At 45.7% G+C, this 17,347-nt stretch overlaps 1 protein-coding gene and 1 pseudogene across 8 annotated transcripts in view; one reads left to right on the top strand and one right to left on the bottom strand.

The window, feature by feature from the left end:
• sox5 (SRY-box transcription factor 5) overlaps positions 1–17,347 on the top strand; it is a 383,477-nt gene that overhangs the window by 316,312 nt on the left and 49,818 nt on the right. The window lies entirely within an intron of this gene.
• On the bottom strand, positions 4,098–4,667 carry LOC132826789 (large ribosomal subunit protein uL6-like; annotated as a pseudogene).

The raw sequence follows: 17,347 nt of genomic DNA, 5'->3' as shown, positions 1-17,347 counted from the left end.
TTGCAGTTGAGCTTAGGAAAGGGGTCAAACAGCTAATCTCAGGGCAGATCTGCACTGCAGTACTTTTGGTTCCTGTGCATTGTAACACTGATGAGGTCTGTCGTTTTTTTATCTTCTGATCTCACTCTGAGAGCAACCCTCCACCCATCTGGTCCACATATGACTCTGAAGGAAGGAAATTTACCATTGTCACCAAGTCTGGCCTGCATGTAACTCCAGGTCCACTTGCGGTTGACTCTTAACTGCCCTCTGAAAGGATGTAGGAAGCCAGTCAGTTGTATCCAAGAGGATTATTTACCATCATCTTCTCAAAGGCTGTTCTGGATGGCCTCTATAAACTCCATCTGCTATGAATAAATGTGGAGGAACATTGCATGGGCAGTTGTAGTCATAGAGTTATGCAGCACAGAAACGGACCCATTGGTCCAATGCCAACCAAGTCTCCCAAACTAAAACTAGTCCCACTTGTCTGCGTTTGGCACATGTCCCTCATTTTTCAGGTGAAAGATTAAGACCCAGACTCATACATTGATATTCCGTCCAAATTCACAGGTCTGCCAGGTTGGCATTAATGGATGCCCGTCCCCATTTAAGGATCTCCCCCTTGCACAGCCTGGAAGACTTTGTCAGTTCTGATCGACGCTGGTCCGGCTGCCTCAGCATTTACCCCAGTCAATCTGTATCGTACATCACGAGCGAAGCAGTGATTTTGTTCAGCAGTCAGTTTAGTAAGACAGATCCAGACAGAAGAGTTCAATTACAGCTTTCCACAGAATGACAGACTGTCATTAATCTTTAAAATATACAGTCGAGAGTTTTGCAAACGATCCGCTTATTTTGTGAGCCGAATAGGGACACTCGTGGTGTGAAATAGGTAAGTGGGTAGTGTGCGAGCTGCAAGTATGTAGCATCTTGTGGCTGCTAGTTGTTTCTCAAGCACAGTAGAAGGATTTAATACTGAATATTATTATTAGGGGACCCCATGCTACGTTTGTAAAGTGTTTGCTTTCTGATGTCAGCATTGTGGATATTCGTGATTCTTTAGGGAATGAAAATTTCAAGCAAGTCATTAAAACAAAATTAACAGGAATGTCAGGGTTTCAGCTAAGGTCAGTAGCTAGGGGTTTAAGCTGTTCAGACCATGCAGACAAGTACAAAGTGGTGTTTCCACTGAAGAGATCCAGTTTGAATGATAAAATGAAGGTGATCTGAATAGAGCTTCTAACGTAATAGATGGGTAGATTTTCTTAAAAGAAGGGTTACATGGAAACTCAGAAAAAAGGAGGAGGTTTGGAGCTTGATTGAACAATTTTCAGTACATGCTAGATCCCGGACTCCATGAGGAAAGCAGAGATGGCCAAGGATTATGGGCTGGGTGGAATTCTTTACCACAGAGGGCTGTGGAGGTTGGTTCCTTAAGTACATTGACAGTTGCCATAGACATATTTTTAATCAGGAAGGGAGTCAAGGGTTGTGTAGAAAAGTGGACTTGAGGATTATCAGATTGACCATTATCTCATTGAATGGCAGAACAGTCTGTGTGCTTAATGGCCTACTTAGAATCCCTACAGAGTGGAAGCAGGCCATTTGGCCTATCATGTCCACACTAACCCTCTGAAGAGAATCCCACCCAGAACCACCCCATCCCTGTAATTTCTTGTGGCAAATCCACCTAGCCTGCATATCCCTGTACACTACCGGGCAATTTAGCACCTAACCTGCGCATCCTATAGACTACGGGAGGAAATCCATGCAGACATGGGGAGAATGTGCGACTCCTTGCAGAGAGTCACCCGAGGCTGGACTCGAACCTGGGTCCCTGGCAGAGTGAGGCAGCAATGCTAGCCATTGAGCCATCATGCCATCCAAGTTGTGGGATTTCAGATTAGCCATGAACAGCGAATGACCTAGGTCTGCTCCTCTGCCTTATGGAAAGATATTGAATGGGCATTGAAAGGAGACAAACTTTCAGGATTATGTGGATGGAATTAGGAATGCAAATGATTAGTTGGCTCTGCGAGTAACACGCCACAGACTCAGTGGATTGAATAGCCTCCCCTGGGCCCTGCAACAACTCCATGAGCTTATGGCAGGCAGACATTGCAGTGCCAAAAACAGTGAAGAAGCTCAGCAGGTCTGGCAGCATCTGTGAGGACAAATCAAAGCTAACGTTTCGGGTCCACTGACCCTTCCACAGAGCAGTGCGCTTGGATTATGAGGTGATGGATGGAGATTGGGTCCCCGTGTGCAACGCATGGAAAGAATGAGGGAACATGGTATTTTTGCATATCAGCTAAAAATACAGCCGCTCAGCTAATTTTGATGATGACACCAACTCTCGCAGCATTTCCTGTTTTTAGCAATGATCGAAGGGGAAGTCCAGTGCAAGGAAGCAGCCTGGTGGTGGTAGGGGAGTTCACAGAGAATATGTGAAGCAGCTACTTCTTTACCTCCCTATTTCCTAAATCCTGGCATTTATTCAAAGTATGCTTTGGACCAAGGTTGGCTTTCGCACTGGGGCAGTGGGTACAAATGAGCAACAGTAAAATTTATCTTCCCACAGTCGGTCAGGTTACGTTCGGAGGAACGAATGGATTCTAAAATGCTGCCTCATTATGGATAATTATGCAAAGTGAGAGACCGATAATGGGCTTGCATGTCACTGGCAAAGTGTCCCTCTTTGAATAACCCAGTGACTGCTATAAAGGATAGGAGTTTACCTCTCTGATGCAGTAACAGTATATCATATCAGATCTGCCGTGGCTAAGGAAGCATCTTGTATCTCGCCAACCGTTCCAAACTTCCATTTCCTGCTCACACACTGTCCTATTTGGAGGTAAATGACAAACTCCACAGAGCGAAACAAAATGGCTCATTTATATTGGTAGCTGAATTATTTTATCCGCAGCTGGGTAGTTTGACACTGTCGGTTGGGAAGCTGTAAATTCACACTTTTTAGTAACTGTGAAACTTGCCTGTATTTCCCTTGCAAAGAAAAATATCTGCCTACGAGCAGTTTGCAGGCTTCATATATTCAAACTGTTAAATCAATCAGGCACTTCCTTTTTTTTTCTTCACCCCTCAAGATCTGTGGCAGGAATTTGCATCTTGTGGTTTAACAAAGGATCTATTTGTAACAATATTTATTCCAGTGTCGTGAGTCGGGGCCCCTTGGTGTTTCACTTCAGCGTCGGCTGTGATAGTTCTCATAGCTACTGCTTTCAGTAAGACCACTGAATTCAGCTTGACAGTGACCAGGGTTGACTTAATGTGGATGTTTAATAAAAAGCATGTGAGTTCCCGAGCTAGTTACAAATGGCAGTAAGTACCTCGGTGACAGCCCTGTAATAATTTCACATCTATCATCATCTTGATGCACTGGTAGCTCCCTGACGGATGAGGCGGCTGAGATTAACCCTGCTTTTTATAGGCTGTCATTCTGGGTGGTATATATATAATGACTACTGCAGGGCTAGTGCCTTAGACACCTGAAGCTTTAATCCCATTGCTGACTGTTTGGGCAGGATTTCACTCCAGGGACACACAGGGAATCTCCACATCTTGCATGCCCTTGCTGACTGTGTCTGGGAGCAGGTAGTGAGGGGTGTTAAATCACCTGTTTACATCCAATTCTTACAAGTGATTTTGAACGATGCACAAAGCCCTCGCTTTAAGCCATCCAAGTCCTGAAGGGTATGAGAAATAACTGCACAAAGGCTGGTATCCCATCACCAAATCACTCTTTATTTACTCGTGCACAGTACACTGGCTGTAGGCAGCCAGCCAGCTCAGAGTCAGACCCCTGAACTGAGGAGATTCTAGATCACCTGTTTTTTAAAAATTTTATCAAGATATATCAAGTACAGTCAGCAATGAACAATATACAGCAGTTTACAAGAAACAGCAAAGTACAGAACAGAACCACAACAACGGACACCCGAGCTACAAATCTTCAACCAGACTTTAGAAACAGCAACTTACGGGGAAACGGGTGGCAAGGTCAAATCCCAAAGTCCCTCTCCTGTTAATTTTTTTTGAGTCCATAACATTTATTCTACATCATAATCTGAGTTTTGAGCATCACAAAGAGCTGAGTGTTAATTGTTGAACTGTGGAACAACAGTGGTCTTTTCGTTCACATAGATGCCATCCAGGAACTTACAAATATCCTCCTTTTTCACGATTGCTGCTTATTCAATAAGAACAGCGGAGTTTGACACCAACTCAATGTCGTTTCCCTCAAGAACAAGCTCATCTTTCTAGGCCTGGGAAACTATCCATGAAACACCTCCCTACGAACATATTTCTCTCCAAGGAGGTTACAGATTTCTACTAGAGATCCTGAATCCTGAACAACCACATTATTGGGAAAGTGAGCAGAGACTGATCTCCTCTTGTAACAGAAACCTCATGTGACCCTCTTGATCATGTCCTGTACATGACTACAGATTGTCCGCACCGTGCCCAGCTCTTTTCTGTTGCCCCACCATTTGTCAGCTCGGAGCTTCTTTTTCTTCCAGCCAAGAAGGCTGGGTTCTAGGTTAATGTGATTAAATTCTCTGCCAGATATCTCTCGAGGCCCCTTTACAATGTCTCTTCAGCCTTTCAAAGTCACATCAATGCCATCAGAAGTGGTCAGCAACCTGATTGCTGAGAATGGTCTTCATTCCCACTCAAGATGGAGGCAAGGGAAGAAACAATCTTCACTGGTCAAACTAAACCAGGGAATAGAAGCGGAATCACTAAATCATCAATAGTCTGAAACCTCACACTGCACACTGAGTCGCTTGCTCAGCAACATGACACTTGTGAGAAGTTTAAGCAATGGGCCTTCAATACAACACGCAGGTATCACTGGGGTTTGAACCCGGCATCTCCTGTTTACTAGACTAGCATTTTAAACAAATAAGCCATGGTGCTGCTGTTTTATTTGTTTTACACAATGAAAGACAACAGGTGTACAAGTCTTTATTCAACTTCCACCACCAGGAAGAAAGGAAACATCTCAGTGGCCAGTGACAAGCAGTGTCCTTCACATCAAAGGGCAATGCTGCGTGATCTCCTGGTTATATTTTTTTTACTCTATTACTGAGGAGACTCTAAATCTCCTGATTAATGGGGCTACTATATTGGTGAGTCAGGGCTTTCCTGATTGGACCAGGTTAATAACCCCAATCAGGGATCTCATCGCCAACAAGGCCCACCTGGTTCTAATTACTACAGCATGCATAAGAAAGGCTTGCATTTATACAACAGAAGCTGTTATGGTGCACAGGGAGAACATTTAGCTTAGCATGTTTGCACCAGAACACTAATTAACACGCTATTCAAAAACAGAAATTGCTGGAAAAGCTCAGCAGGTCTGGCAGCATTTGTGGAGAGAAATCAGAGTTAATGTTTCAGGTCTGGTGACCCTTCCTCAGAACTGGTAGTAGCTAGGAAAATGTTGGTTTACACACAGAAGATAGGCTGGGGGAAGGGGGGAGTAAACGGTAGGTGGGGATACAGAGAGAAGAGCAGTTGGACAGACAAAGGAATGGATAGCGATCGAGCTAGCAGGGTCAATAGCTATTAATGGGCTAGTGACTAACAATGGGTTGTGTATAATAGCAGATAATGTAGTAACACAGCTTGGTGTGTAGGATTGGGATAAGGACATGGAAGAGCTCAAGCCCTAAAGTCATTGAAGTTGATATTGAGTTCAGAAGGCTGCAGGGTACCCAAGCAGACACTTACACTCTATTCATGTCTCTTCCATCAATGATGTCCTCTTGAAGTGTAGTCACTCAGTTTCACCAATTCTATTGATATTCTGCACCAAGGTATTTTAAGAAAATATTGCTAAGGGGATCTGCCAATGACAGTAGAGATTCAGTTATCCAAATGTTTGCAAACAATTGTTTTGATGAGTTTCTTTTCAACCAGGCAGCAATCCTCTGGGCTCCAGAAGGGCATTTTAACTTCCCCCGTCCTGACCTTACTCCCTCTTCCCTAACTAGGGTCCAGTTGGGCAACATTCCCTGACTGACTGATCCCAGTACTGTTCAGAACCATCCTCGCACCTCCCCAGCGGGTAGTTTCATCTAATACTCGCCAGCCTCAATGTCAGCTATATCTCAATTCTCACGCACTCATCCATCTCAGAGATAGACAGGCTGGAGTTCCAAACCATCTGTACATAAACCAGGCTCGTACTGCCAAGCGCAATTCTGAGGGAGTGTCACTGTCTTTAGGTGGATCTAAATGTATCCCATTTTAGGAAGAACTGGGGAGTTCTCCATGGTGTTATTGGCATTTCTAACCCCTCTGCCACCTACATCAAAACTAATTCACCAGAGATCCTAAGACAGCACCTTCTAAATGCAGAACCACAACCATCTAGAAGGACAAGGGCAGCAGATACATGGGAACACCACCCCCTGCAAGTTCCCCTCCAAGCCACTCACCATCCGGGGACTCAGCACTATATCACCATTCCTTCACGATCGCTGGGTCAAAAACCTGGAACTCCTTCCCTAAAGGAGTCTACCTACAGCGCGTGGACTGCAGTGGTTCAAGAAGAGCGCTCAACAATCACCTTCTCAGCTGAGGATGGGTGATAAATGCTGGCCCTCTGGTGCCCAGATTCCATTAATTAATTAAAAAACGGACAAGAGCAGCAGCTCCCACGGTTGCCTTTGTTACAAATTTACCACATTTTATGGACTATATTTGTGGGATTTGGAAGTCCCAACTCTGCTGCATTCCAACTTGGCTACAAAATTCTTCAACGTGAATCAGCAGATAAAAGACATTTGTAAATTCAAATGAGTCCGTGCAATCCTGTTTTCAGTCTGTAGGACCTGACTGCTTTGCCTTCGCAGTCTCTCTTTAAACCCCAGAGGTACGCATTCCAGCCCACGGGATAAGATACAAGGGATATGGAGTTCACAAATAAGATCGGGGTTAGGGGCAACGCGAAAACAAGGGGTTCAAAGTGTGAGCCCTGGAGGCATCCCTCCCTAGGGCAGGTGAAAATAAAGTGTGGAGGCCACAATGATCCATTGTGAGAGGGGTATATTATTGTGAGTGAAACTCAACCATGGATCCCCAAGTTTTGCTGGAGATTGTAGGTGCACTCAATCTGCAGATCCACCCAAATACTTGCAGGTCTTAGAGGATTAATTTGCAAGTACAGGCTGCGTACACTTGTAGGACCTTGCGTGTCTGAGATTGAGATGTTCGAAAAGCACAGCAGATCAGGCAGCATCTGATGGAGTATTCCTGATGAAGGGCTCTGGCCCGAAACATCGATTCTCCTGCTTCTCGGATGCTGCCTGACCTGCTGTACTTTTCCAGCACCACACTCTCAACTCTGATCTCCAGCATCTGCAGTCCTCACTGTCTCCTAAGGTTGAGATGTGCTTGAATGAAATATTTAAATTAATGAGAAGAAGTTGCTTTGGCTGATATGGAGAAATTATTTCTCATCAGCCTGTTTAGTCATGAGAAACCTCCAGGCAGGTAGGATTTAAATTTGGACTGACAGGCCCAGAGATAGGGGCATACCATAAGCCCCTGGGAATAACAAATACAAACTGCTCCATCTGGAACGAGGGCTGAGAACAGAGCTAAGGAAAAGGGAAATTGCTGGAAAAGCTCAGCAGGTCTGGCAGCATCTATGGAGAGAAATCAGAGTTAACATTTAGTCGAAACGTTGACTCTGATTTCTCTCCACAGGTGCTGCCAGACCTGCTGAGCTTTTCCAGCAATTTCTGTTTTTGTTTCTGAATTCCAGCATCTTCAGGTTTTTCTTTAATAACACAGCTCAAGATAGAAATCAACCCAAAATCCTTTCAGACAAGGAGCACTGGTAATCTGGAACTCCCTTCCCAAAATGAAGGATGCAGATGTGAGCAGTTGAAATTTCCTAACACCGAGATTCAGCGAGTCCCGACAGTATAGAAGCAGGCCATTCAGCCTGTGGAGTCTACGCTGACCATCTGAAGTACATCTCAGTCAGACCCTCTCCCCTATTTCCCATAGTTAATCCACCCAGTCTGCACACTGTGGGGCAATTTAGCATGGCCAATCCACCTAACCTGCATATCTTTAGACTGAGCACCCAGAGGAAACCCACGCAGACAAGGGAAGAATGGGCAAACTCCACACAGAATCGAACCTGGGTCCCTGGCGTTGTGAGGCAGCAGTGCTAACCACAGAGCCACCGCGATTATTGTTTTCTTTTTGGTAAGGGTACGAAGGGATGCAGAGAAAAGTAGGGTTGGTGGTGACAGGGCAAAAGCAGGGAGAGATAAGGGTTGTAAACTGTGAAGTTGAACTATACTGGACAGCAGCCAGAGGGGCTGAATATAGGAATGTTCTTCCAGTCACTGAGGCAGCTAATAAACCTCTCGAAAGTGATGGCCAGAGGCCACAAAGGTTGATCGTTCTAGCAGGGCTGTTAGAAGGATAAAGGGGTCAGTCCATCACACTTTCCCAAGCTGCAGGGGAGTTTGAAGTGACATCTGTGCCAGAATATACCAGGAGTCTGAGGAATGGCTAGCTGAGAGCAGAAGTGATTTGGAGGTGCCGGTATTGGACTGGGGTACAAAGGGTAGAAGCTGTGAGCACTGATGTTCAAAGCAGAGCGGCCAGCCAGGATATCGGGGATGCTATTGCTGATGTCTACGTTCAGCTTGGTTGAACTTATAAACCATGGCATGGCCATGTAACTGCAGCTGACAAACCCAGTGGTTTGGGCAAATTATGAACAGACGGTAGATTAAATTCCACTGAGGTCCCCATCACCTGAATGGATTCAAGAACTTAACTCTCTTTGATTTACTAAGATTAATTGCAGGGCAGAATAATTGGCCGAGCAGGAGGAGGCCATTCAGCCCCTTCAAGCCTGCTTTGCCACTGAGTTAGTTTCAGAGCGACACAATTAATTTTCACAGCAGACTGTCAGGTTGGACTGCACATGAGCTGAGTGCAAGCAAACTGTCTCGGGTGGTTATGCAGGGACCGTCTTTCCACTAACTATAATTTTCGTTCATCTTCACTGAAGAGGTACTACATAAACTGAGAGAGATTGGGTCAATGTGTCGGTCTCAGCCAGGATAACACTTGGGGACCCATTTAACTATTATGTAAACCTGATTTGATGCTGTTTTCCATCGCAACTGAACACACGGCCTAGATGCTGTGGAGAATTTTGCTTTGTCTTTAGACTAAGTGTAAGGCTATATGACATTGGAGTAGAATTAGTCCATTTGACCCATTGTGTCCGCAACACCATTCGATGTATGTCAACCTCATTCTCCTGCCTTGTCCCTGTAACCCTTGATCCCGTTACCAATCTGGAACCTCTCAGTCTCTGTCTTAAAGACACTCATTGACGTGGCCCCCACAGCTCTCTGCAGCAATGGGTCCCACAGATCCACTGCTCTCTGGCTGAAGGCAAGTAGAAAAGAGCAAGGGATTTTCACCTATGGGCAGGACAGTTTACCCCATGTCAGATGTTCTCCTCAGCTTGTTCATAGTCATGAACAGTGAAATGCTGTATTTTAGCAGTGGGCAAAAAGGAAGTTGTACCCCACTATGAAGATGGGGTGGCACGGTGGCTCAGTGGTTAGCATTACTACCTCACAGTGCCATGGACTTGGGTGGGATCCCAACCGTGGGCAACTGTCTGTGTGGATTTTGCACATTCTCCCTGTGCTTGCACCTCTGGATGCTCCAGTTTCCTCTCACAGTCCAAAGATGTGCAGGTTGTGTGGATTGGCCATGGGAAATGCAGGGTTCTAGGGTAAGAGGGTGGGTCTGTGTAGCATGCTGCTCGGAGGGTTGGTGCAGACCCGATGGGCCAAGTAGCCTCTTTCCCCAGTCTAAAATCTTTCAGGCATTAAATGCCAAGAGCTGAAATTAAAAGGCAATCAGATAGCACCACCCTCTCTGCAGCCCAGGAGGGTCACCCACCCTCTGCTCATCACCCCTAGAGACGCCGGAGACCAGGTTTTAATGACTCCTGCTCAGAGGTTTGCTTTTCAACTGTCCAGGAACGAAGGCAAGCTGGGTCCGCAGGGACCGACCAGACCTCCCAGTCACCGCCCATTTCATTTCCCCCACCCACTCCCTTTCCGACATGACCATCCTTGGCCTCCTCCAATGCCAAAACAAACCACAGCTCCTGTTGGTGGAGCAGCACTTTATCTTCCAATTGGAAGCCTGTAGCCTGGAAGACACGGCAGTGCGTTCTCCAATTTCAAATAACCTCCCTTCCCATCCCCCGACTCCCTTCCCAGCCTCTCCCCATCCCTCCCACTGCTCCCTGCTGCCAACCGGATTCATTCCTCCCATTGACCAACCAGGTCGTACCCTCTACCTGTCTTCACGTATCCCCACTTCACCACCCTGACTCCAGCACCCCCTTTATCTGCAGCTTCCCCCGCACATGCCCCCAGTCCTGAAGAAGGGTTACACCTGAAATGTCGACTTCTCCACCTCCTGATGCTGCCTGAGCTTACTGAGTTCTTCCAGCCTCCTGCCCATCCCACCACATGAGGGCAGTCTGATTGGAGGTGGCTGTCGAGGTTAATGCTCATTGGTGGCTCAACAGAACCTGGTTCTAGTGCCTTAAGAGGATGCTACCCTCTGTACTGCTGTCCAGTCAATGCCTCATGCTCCAGTAAAGCATTGTGAGATTCCCACTGCAAAGGAGACTCATTTAGAAGAATCGGGGGTGGGGGGGGGGGAGGTGGGAGGAATCTCATAGAAACTTATAAAACTCAAACGGGACTAAACAGGGTGAACACAGGAAGGATGTTCCCATTGATAGGGGAGTCCTGAAGCAGGAGGCACAGTTTAAGGATACGGGTAAGCCATTGAGATGAGGAGAAATTCCTTCATTCAGAAAGTCACGAATCTGTGGAATTCTCCACCACAGAGGCAGCTGAGGCCAAGAAGTTGACTGTTTTCAAGAAGAGCTGAGGAGATGAAAGAGTATGGAGCGATAGCAGGAACAGAGGACTGAGTTAGTTGATCAGCCGTGATCATGTTGAGTGGCAGAGCAGGCTCAAAGGGATGAGTAGTCTACTCCCTTGATTTATTTGATTTGATTTATTATTGTCACATGTGCTGAGATACAGGGAAAAGTATTGTCTTGCATGCTAAATCATACCTTACATAAATATGTTGGGTTAATAGAACAGAGTAAGGTAAAAACAATGCTGCAGATGCTGGAAACCAGATTTTGGATTAGTGGTGCTGGAAGAGCACAGCAGTTCAGGCAGCATCTAAGGAGCAGCGAAATCGACGTTTTGGGCAAAAGCCCTTTATTCCTGATGAAGGGCTTTTGCCCGAAACGTCGATTTTGCTGCTCCTCGGATGCTGCCTTAATAGAACAGAGTGTAGAGTATAGTGTTACAGCTAGGGAGAAGGTGCAGAGAAAGGTCAGCCCTAATATACAAGAGGTTTGATAACAGTGGGGAAGAAGCTGTTCTTCAATCTGTTGGCACCTGTTTCCTGCTCCAATTTTCTGATGTTTTTTGATGTTCCTATGGCTGTCACACTGGAGGTTGAGTGCCGGACATCTCTAGTGGCCTGGTGCAGTCATTGTCTGAGTGTTCATTGCAACTGCCAGAGCATCACAGTGGGGTAACTTTCCTCCACCACTTAAACCATAATAGGAGCTACAACACTCAGCAGTCCCTATTCCATCAGCGCACTGACCTCTCCTCACAACTTGGCGAACCTATGGCTCCAATGGTTCTTCAACAAAGGCACGCATGGAAGATGTTCTGAGTTTGAATACCTTTCAAGTTTAGAGGACAGTGAGTACTGCAGATGCTGGAGATCAGAGTCAAGATTAGTGTAGTGCTGGAAAAGTACAGCAGGTAGGCAACATCCGAGGAGCAGGAGACTCGTCGTTTCAGGCAAAAGCCCTTCATCAGTCCTTTTAAGTTTAGCCCCACTTGCCTGCCCTCATCATGTTGATAGTCTGGGCTATTTGCTTAGTGAGTCCTCCCCGTCAGCACTGAAAGCATTTAACAATAGGCCTGACTGCATCCCAATGAGACTTCTCATACTCTGATCAACACAGGGAAGCATCACCTGAGCTGGTTAGTGTTTGTCTAAGGAAATGGCTTTGTATTTGCAAGAACCAAGAGGACATAAATTTAAGGTGAAGGGTGGAAGGTATGGGGGGATGTCAGGGGTAGGTTCTTTACCCAGAGAGTGGTGGGGGCATGGAATGCGCTGTCTGTGGGAGTGGCAGAGTCAGAATCATTGGTGACCTTTAAGCGGCAATTGGATAGGTACATGGATAGGTGCTTAAGCTAGGGCAAATGTTCGGCATAACATCGTGGGCCGAAGGGCCTGTTCTGTGCTGTATTGTTCTATGTTCTATGTTCTAACTGAAGGTACATGTGTACTTTCCAGAACTTGGAGGAAGAAGTGTACTCCGTCGGGTTCACGCCTCATATCCATGGTTGAGTTTATAAAGACATTTGCTTCCTGTTTTTGCCCATAGCTGGAATCCTGCTAACAGTTTTGGTTTCTTATTTGTGGAAAGAGGTACAGGCATGGGAGGCAGTACACAGGTTAGTTAGGCAGATCCCGGGGAGGGAGTGACTACCTTATGAAGAAAGTTTGAGTAGTTTGAGCAGTACTCATTGGTGTTTAGAAGAAAGAGAGCATAGAAACATAGAAGTTTCTTAGGGTGCCTAACAGGGTAGACACAGAGATGCTGTTTCTCCTTGTCTAACACCAGAGGGAATGATTTCAGAGTAAGGGGTCCCTATTTAAGACAGTGATGGGGGGTTATGAATGTGTGAAATTCTTTACCACAGAGGGCTGTCAAGACTTGGTCCTTCTGTATATTCAAGGTTAAGAGAAAGACATATCGTTGATCAGTAAAGGAAACAAAGGCTGGGGGTAAAGGCAGGAAAGCAAAGCTGAGGATGAACAGATCAGTCATGGTCTCATTGAATGGCAGAGCACACTCGATGGGCTGAACAGTCTACTTCTGCTCTCATGGCCTGACAAGATTACAGCCGCTATTGTAATTCCTTTGGGCTATGATGTTGATGAATATTCATGACATGCTAATGAATGTAAAAAGGGGAGGTGATGGCCTCGTGGTAGACTGTTAATCCAAAGAGGCGAAAGTGAGGACTGCAGATGCTGGAAGTTCCTGACGAAGGGCTTTTGCCCGAAACGTCGACTCTCCTACTTCTCGGATGCTGCCTGACCTGTGCTTTTCCAGCACCACACTCTGGAATATCAATCCAGAGATCCAGCTAACGCTCTGGGGTCCTGAGATTGAGTCCTGCCACGGCAGATGATAGAATTTGAATTCAGTAATAATCTGGAATTAAGATGCTAATGATGACCATGAATCTATTGCCGATTGTGAGGAAAACCCATCTGGCTCACTAATGTCCTTTCGGTAAGGAAACTGCCATCCTTACCTGGTCTGGCCTACATGTGACTCCAGACCCACAACAATGTGATTGGCTGTACCCTGCCCTCTGGGCAATTTGGGAGGGGCAATAAATACTGGCTCAGCCAGTGACACCCACATCCCATGAATAAATAAAAAATGGGTTCCCAATGATTCTGCCTGAGCAACGTGGAGAACTTGATAATATGCATTTACCCTGTCATCGGGAAACAACATTCTTCGAGTTGCCTTTTGTACCTGGAATTTTCTTGCGATTGATTTGTCTGCTGTGTTGTTAATTTTACAGTAGAGATGCAGGGTTGCATGTTATGAACCCTGGGTGCCAAAAGAAACCACAGCCCCATCTCATCACAGGTCATTTTGCCAGATGAGGGCATGGTACAATTTTGCTGGCTCCCAGTCAGTCATAGGACTGAAGAGCACAGAACCAGAACCTTCACTTTTAGAATTGGAATTACAATCCTGCAGTGCAGAAACAGGCCATTTGGCCCTACAGGTCCACACTGACCCTCCAAAGAGTATCTCACCCAGACCCATTCCCCTACAACTATTACTCTACATTTCCCCTAATGTATGCACCTAACTTACACATCCCTGAGTGTTATGGGTAATTTAGCATGGCTAGTGCACCTAACCTGCACATGTATGGACTGTGGGAGGAAACCAGAGCACATGGAGAAAACGTGCAGACATGGGGAGAATGTGCAAACTCCACACAGACAGTCACCTGAGGCTGGAATCAAACCCAGGTCCCTGATGCTGTGAGGTAGTAGTGCTAACCACTGAGCCCTTTGGTCCAACTCCTCCATGCTGACCAGTTATCCTAACCTAATCTAGTCCCACTTGGCCCATATCCCTCTAAATGTTCCTGTTCATACACCCAAGATGCCTTTTAAATGTTCCAGTGATGGCCCCCCTGATAGCAAGAGCCTGCTTGCTATGTTCCTGCACTCCCTTTGTGAACTGAAACAGAAATACTTTCATGTTGTCCATACTGCCTCAACCACAGCCTCTCTGTCAGGGCCACGTGGAGGTCAAGTCAGCCAAGAGGATCAGTCCATCTCTGCAGTCCTGCTTGCTGTCCGTGTGGACTGGGGACCTTTATATGGTCTTGTAACTAACACTTAACCCCAGCCAAGAAAACCAGAGTAGTCAAAGTCGTCTCCGGTGAAGCGTTTTGGGACATCCGGGGGTTGTTTCAGTCACCATATAAATGAAAAGTCTTTGGTGGATAGAACAGCACTGAAAATTATTATCTAATTATTATCTAATTAGTGGTACATTATCTAAATGGTGACTGAAACTAGGGCTGACAGGACAAAATGGCAGCTCTCAAAAGTTCCCCAGTCTGAGGGCTTGAAAGTAACTTTGCAGTGCATTGTATGAATTTGAAAGAAAGAGGGAACAACATGTGCCTTCCATTGTATCATGGTAGCTCAATGTGCTCAGCAGCTCATGTAAGGGGTAGATTTTTACCCCTAACTGCTGGTAATCCCGGAAGGGCCTCTACAAGGCCTGCTCTCACCTGGGAGATCAGATGTGCTTTCCAGATGATCAACTCCATCAGGTTATCATCCAGGGCAACAAGCTTTAAAAAAAATATCAACCAACAAGAATTTCACAAGAACGTGACAGATAGGAGCAGGAGTAGTCCATTTGGCCCATCTAGTCTACTCGCCTTTCACAGTTGGTCTTGGGCTTCCTGTCCACTTCTCGACCTGATCCCACATTCCTTGAGAAACCAAAGATCAGGGTGCCCCAGCCTTAAAGCTATTCAATAATGAGGCCTTCACAGCCCTTGCTGCTTCCGGCTCTCACATTTCCAATCCCTAGAATGAAGCACTTATCTCCTTATTTCAGTCCTTAATGAATGTCCCTTTACCTTCGCATTGTGCCCAGGATTTTAGATTCTCCAACCAGCGGAAATGATCTCTCAGCCGACTGAGCGGCTTCTGAATCTCGAGTGTCCTCATGCTCCTCATATTCTAAGCTTTGACAATATAATGCCAAGGTTAGGTTGCACAAACAATAGTAAGATCACTGCCTGGTTAATCAGTTTTCGAAAGGTAGATAATTGATAGCTGGTTTGTATTCTTTTGAATATAGGGAAGCAGTTAGCAAGCTTTCCTTCACAGCAAAGGGAAATATCCAATTGAGTCTGCCAAAGCGATGTTGAGAAAAATCATTGAAAATTTCAAACCTGAGCTTGATTGATCTTTGTCAGAACTCACAAGACACCAGGTTATAGTCCAACAGGTTTATTTGAAACCACAGGCTTTCAGAGCATCATCAGGTGAACTCCATGGACTCCAATGGCTCACCAGGTTAGTCCCTGGGGTGGCAGTTATGTCTAATGAGGAGAGGCGAGGATTCTGGGTCTGCCTTCCAGAAAGTTTCAACAAACGTATGTTGACTTCAGTGAAGCTTAAAAAATTCTTATAGTGAGGAAGGGGGGTGGGGTGGGGAATCCCAGCTGAAGTATCTAAAACCAGCAGGCATCATCACAAGATAAAGGCTAAGTCATAGAGTTGTACAACATTGAAACAGGCCCCTTGGTCCAACTCATTCATGCCGAGAAAGTTTCCCAAACCAAACTCTTCCCATTTGACTGCGTTTGGCCTGTATCCCTTTAAACGTTTCCTACTCAGGCACTTATCCCACTCTCTTTTAAATGTAACTGTACCTGAATCTACCACTTCCTCTGGCAGCATCCTCTGTGTGTGAAAAAGTTTCCCCTCAGGTCCCTTTTAAATCTTCCCCCTCTCACCTTAAAACTATATCTGCTGGCTTGGAAGTCTCCTATCCTGAGGAAAAGACCTTTGCTATTCACCTCATCTATGCCCCTCCTGACTTTATAAACTTCTGCAATGCGACCTCTCAACCTCATATGGTCCAGATTAAAAAGTCGCAGCCTATCCAGCCTCTCCTTATAACTAACTTCCAGCCCTGGTAACATCCTTGTAAGTCTTTTCTGCACCTTTCAAATTTAATAGTGTCCTCCCTGCGTAAAGGCGACCCAGAACCATACACAGTATTCCAAAAGTGGCTTCACCAATGTCCTGTACAGCCACAACAGGGTGTCCCAACTCCTATACTCAATGCTCTGGCCACTGAAGACAAATGCCTTCTTCACCGGCCTGTCTACCTGTGATGCACTGGGGACTCAGATGAGGAGAATTTTCTTCAGAGAGTGGCAAATGTTTGGAATTCTCTCCCCCAGAGGGTTGAGAAAGCTCAATCATTGAACACAGTCAAGTACTGCTTTACAATACCAGCTGAGACTAGGTGCACAAGTCCTGAGTGTAAAGCAGGAGGGCTGCCAACTGTGCGAGGAAATGGAGGGAATCCACCGGGAAATGAAACCTAGCCCAAGGTGGGAGAACACCCATCTTAAACCCAAAGATAGTGTCCACCCACTATCTTTTTGATGAACAATTTGTCTTGCAAAGTCAATCTCCATTGCCTGAACAGATCCCTACCTTAGCACCGAACTCAAAGTGACAGCTTTAGCAGGTTAGCTAACAATGAGCGTTATTCAATAATGTGCATCCGAAACAAAACTGCCACTATGTCTAAAAGAATGCTAAATAACATCTGTGGCATCAGTATAGTCCCATTATTCAGTCAGATGGCATTAAACCTAATGGCCTCAATGAATTTGAACAAAAGTCTCATAAGTACAATTACATCTCCCAGTCCTGTCAGTAGTTCCATCTGATGTGTCAAATACAGTAAACCTTTTATTAAATAGCATCCATTGGACCGGGAGTGTACTGGTTGATCAAATATTCGGTTGATTAAGAGGTCTGTGTAATCGATTTAAGAACACATGCTGAGTAATAGAAACATAAATGCAGGGGGTATACATATCACTGTTATACTTTATTTACAGCATAAATCACT

This window comes from Hemiscyllium ocellatum, chromosome 23, assembly GCF_020745735.1.
Source record: "Hemiscyllium ocellatum isolate sHemOce1 chromosome 23, sHemOce1.pat.X.cur, whole genome shotgun sequence".
Lineage (NCBI taxonomy): Eukaryota > Metazoa > Chordata > Chondrichthyes > Orectolobiformes > Hemiscylliidae > Hemiscyllium > Hemiscyllium ocellatum.
This window is presented reverse-complemented; position numbering and strand designations above follow the sequence as displayed.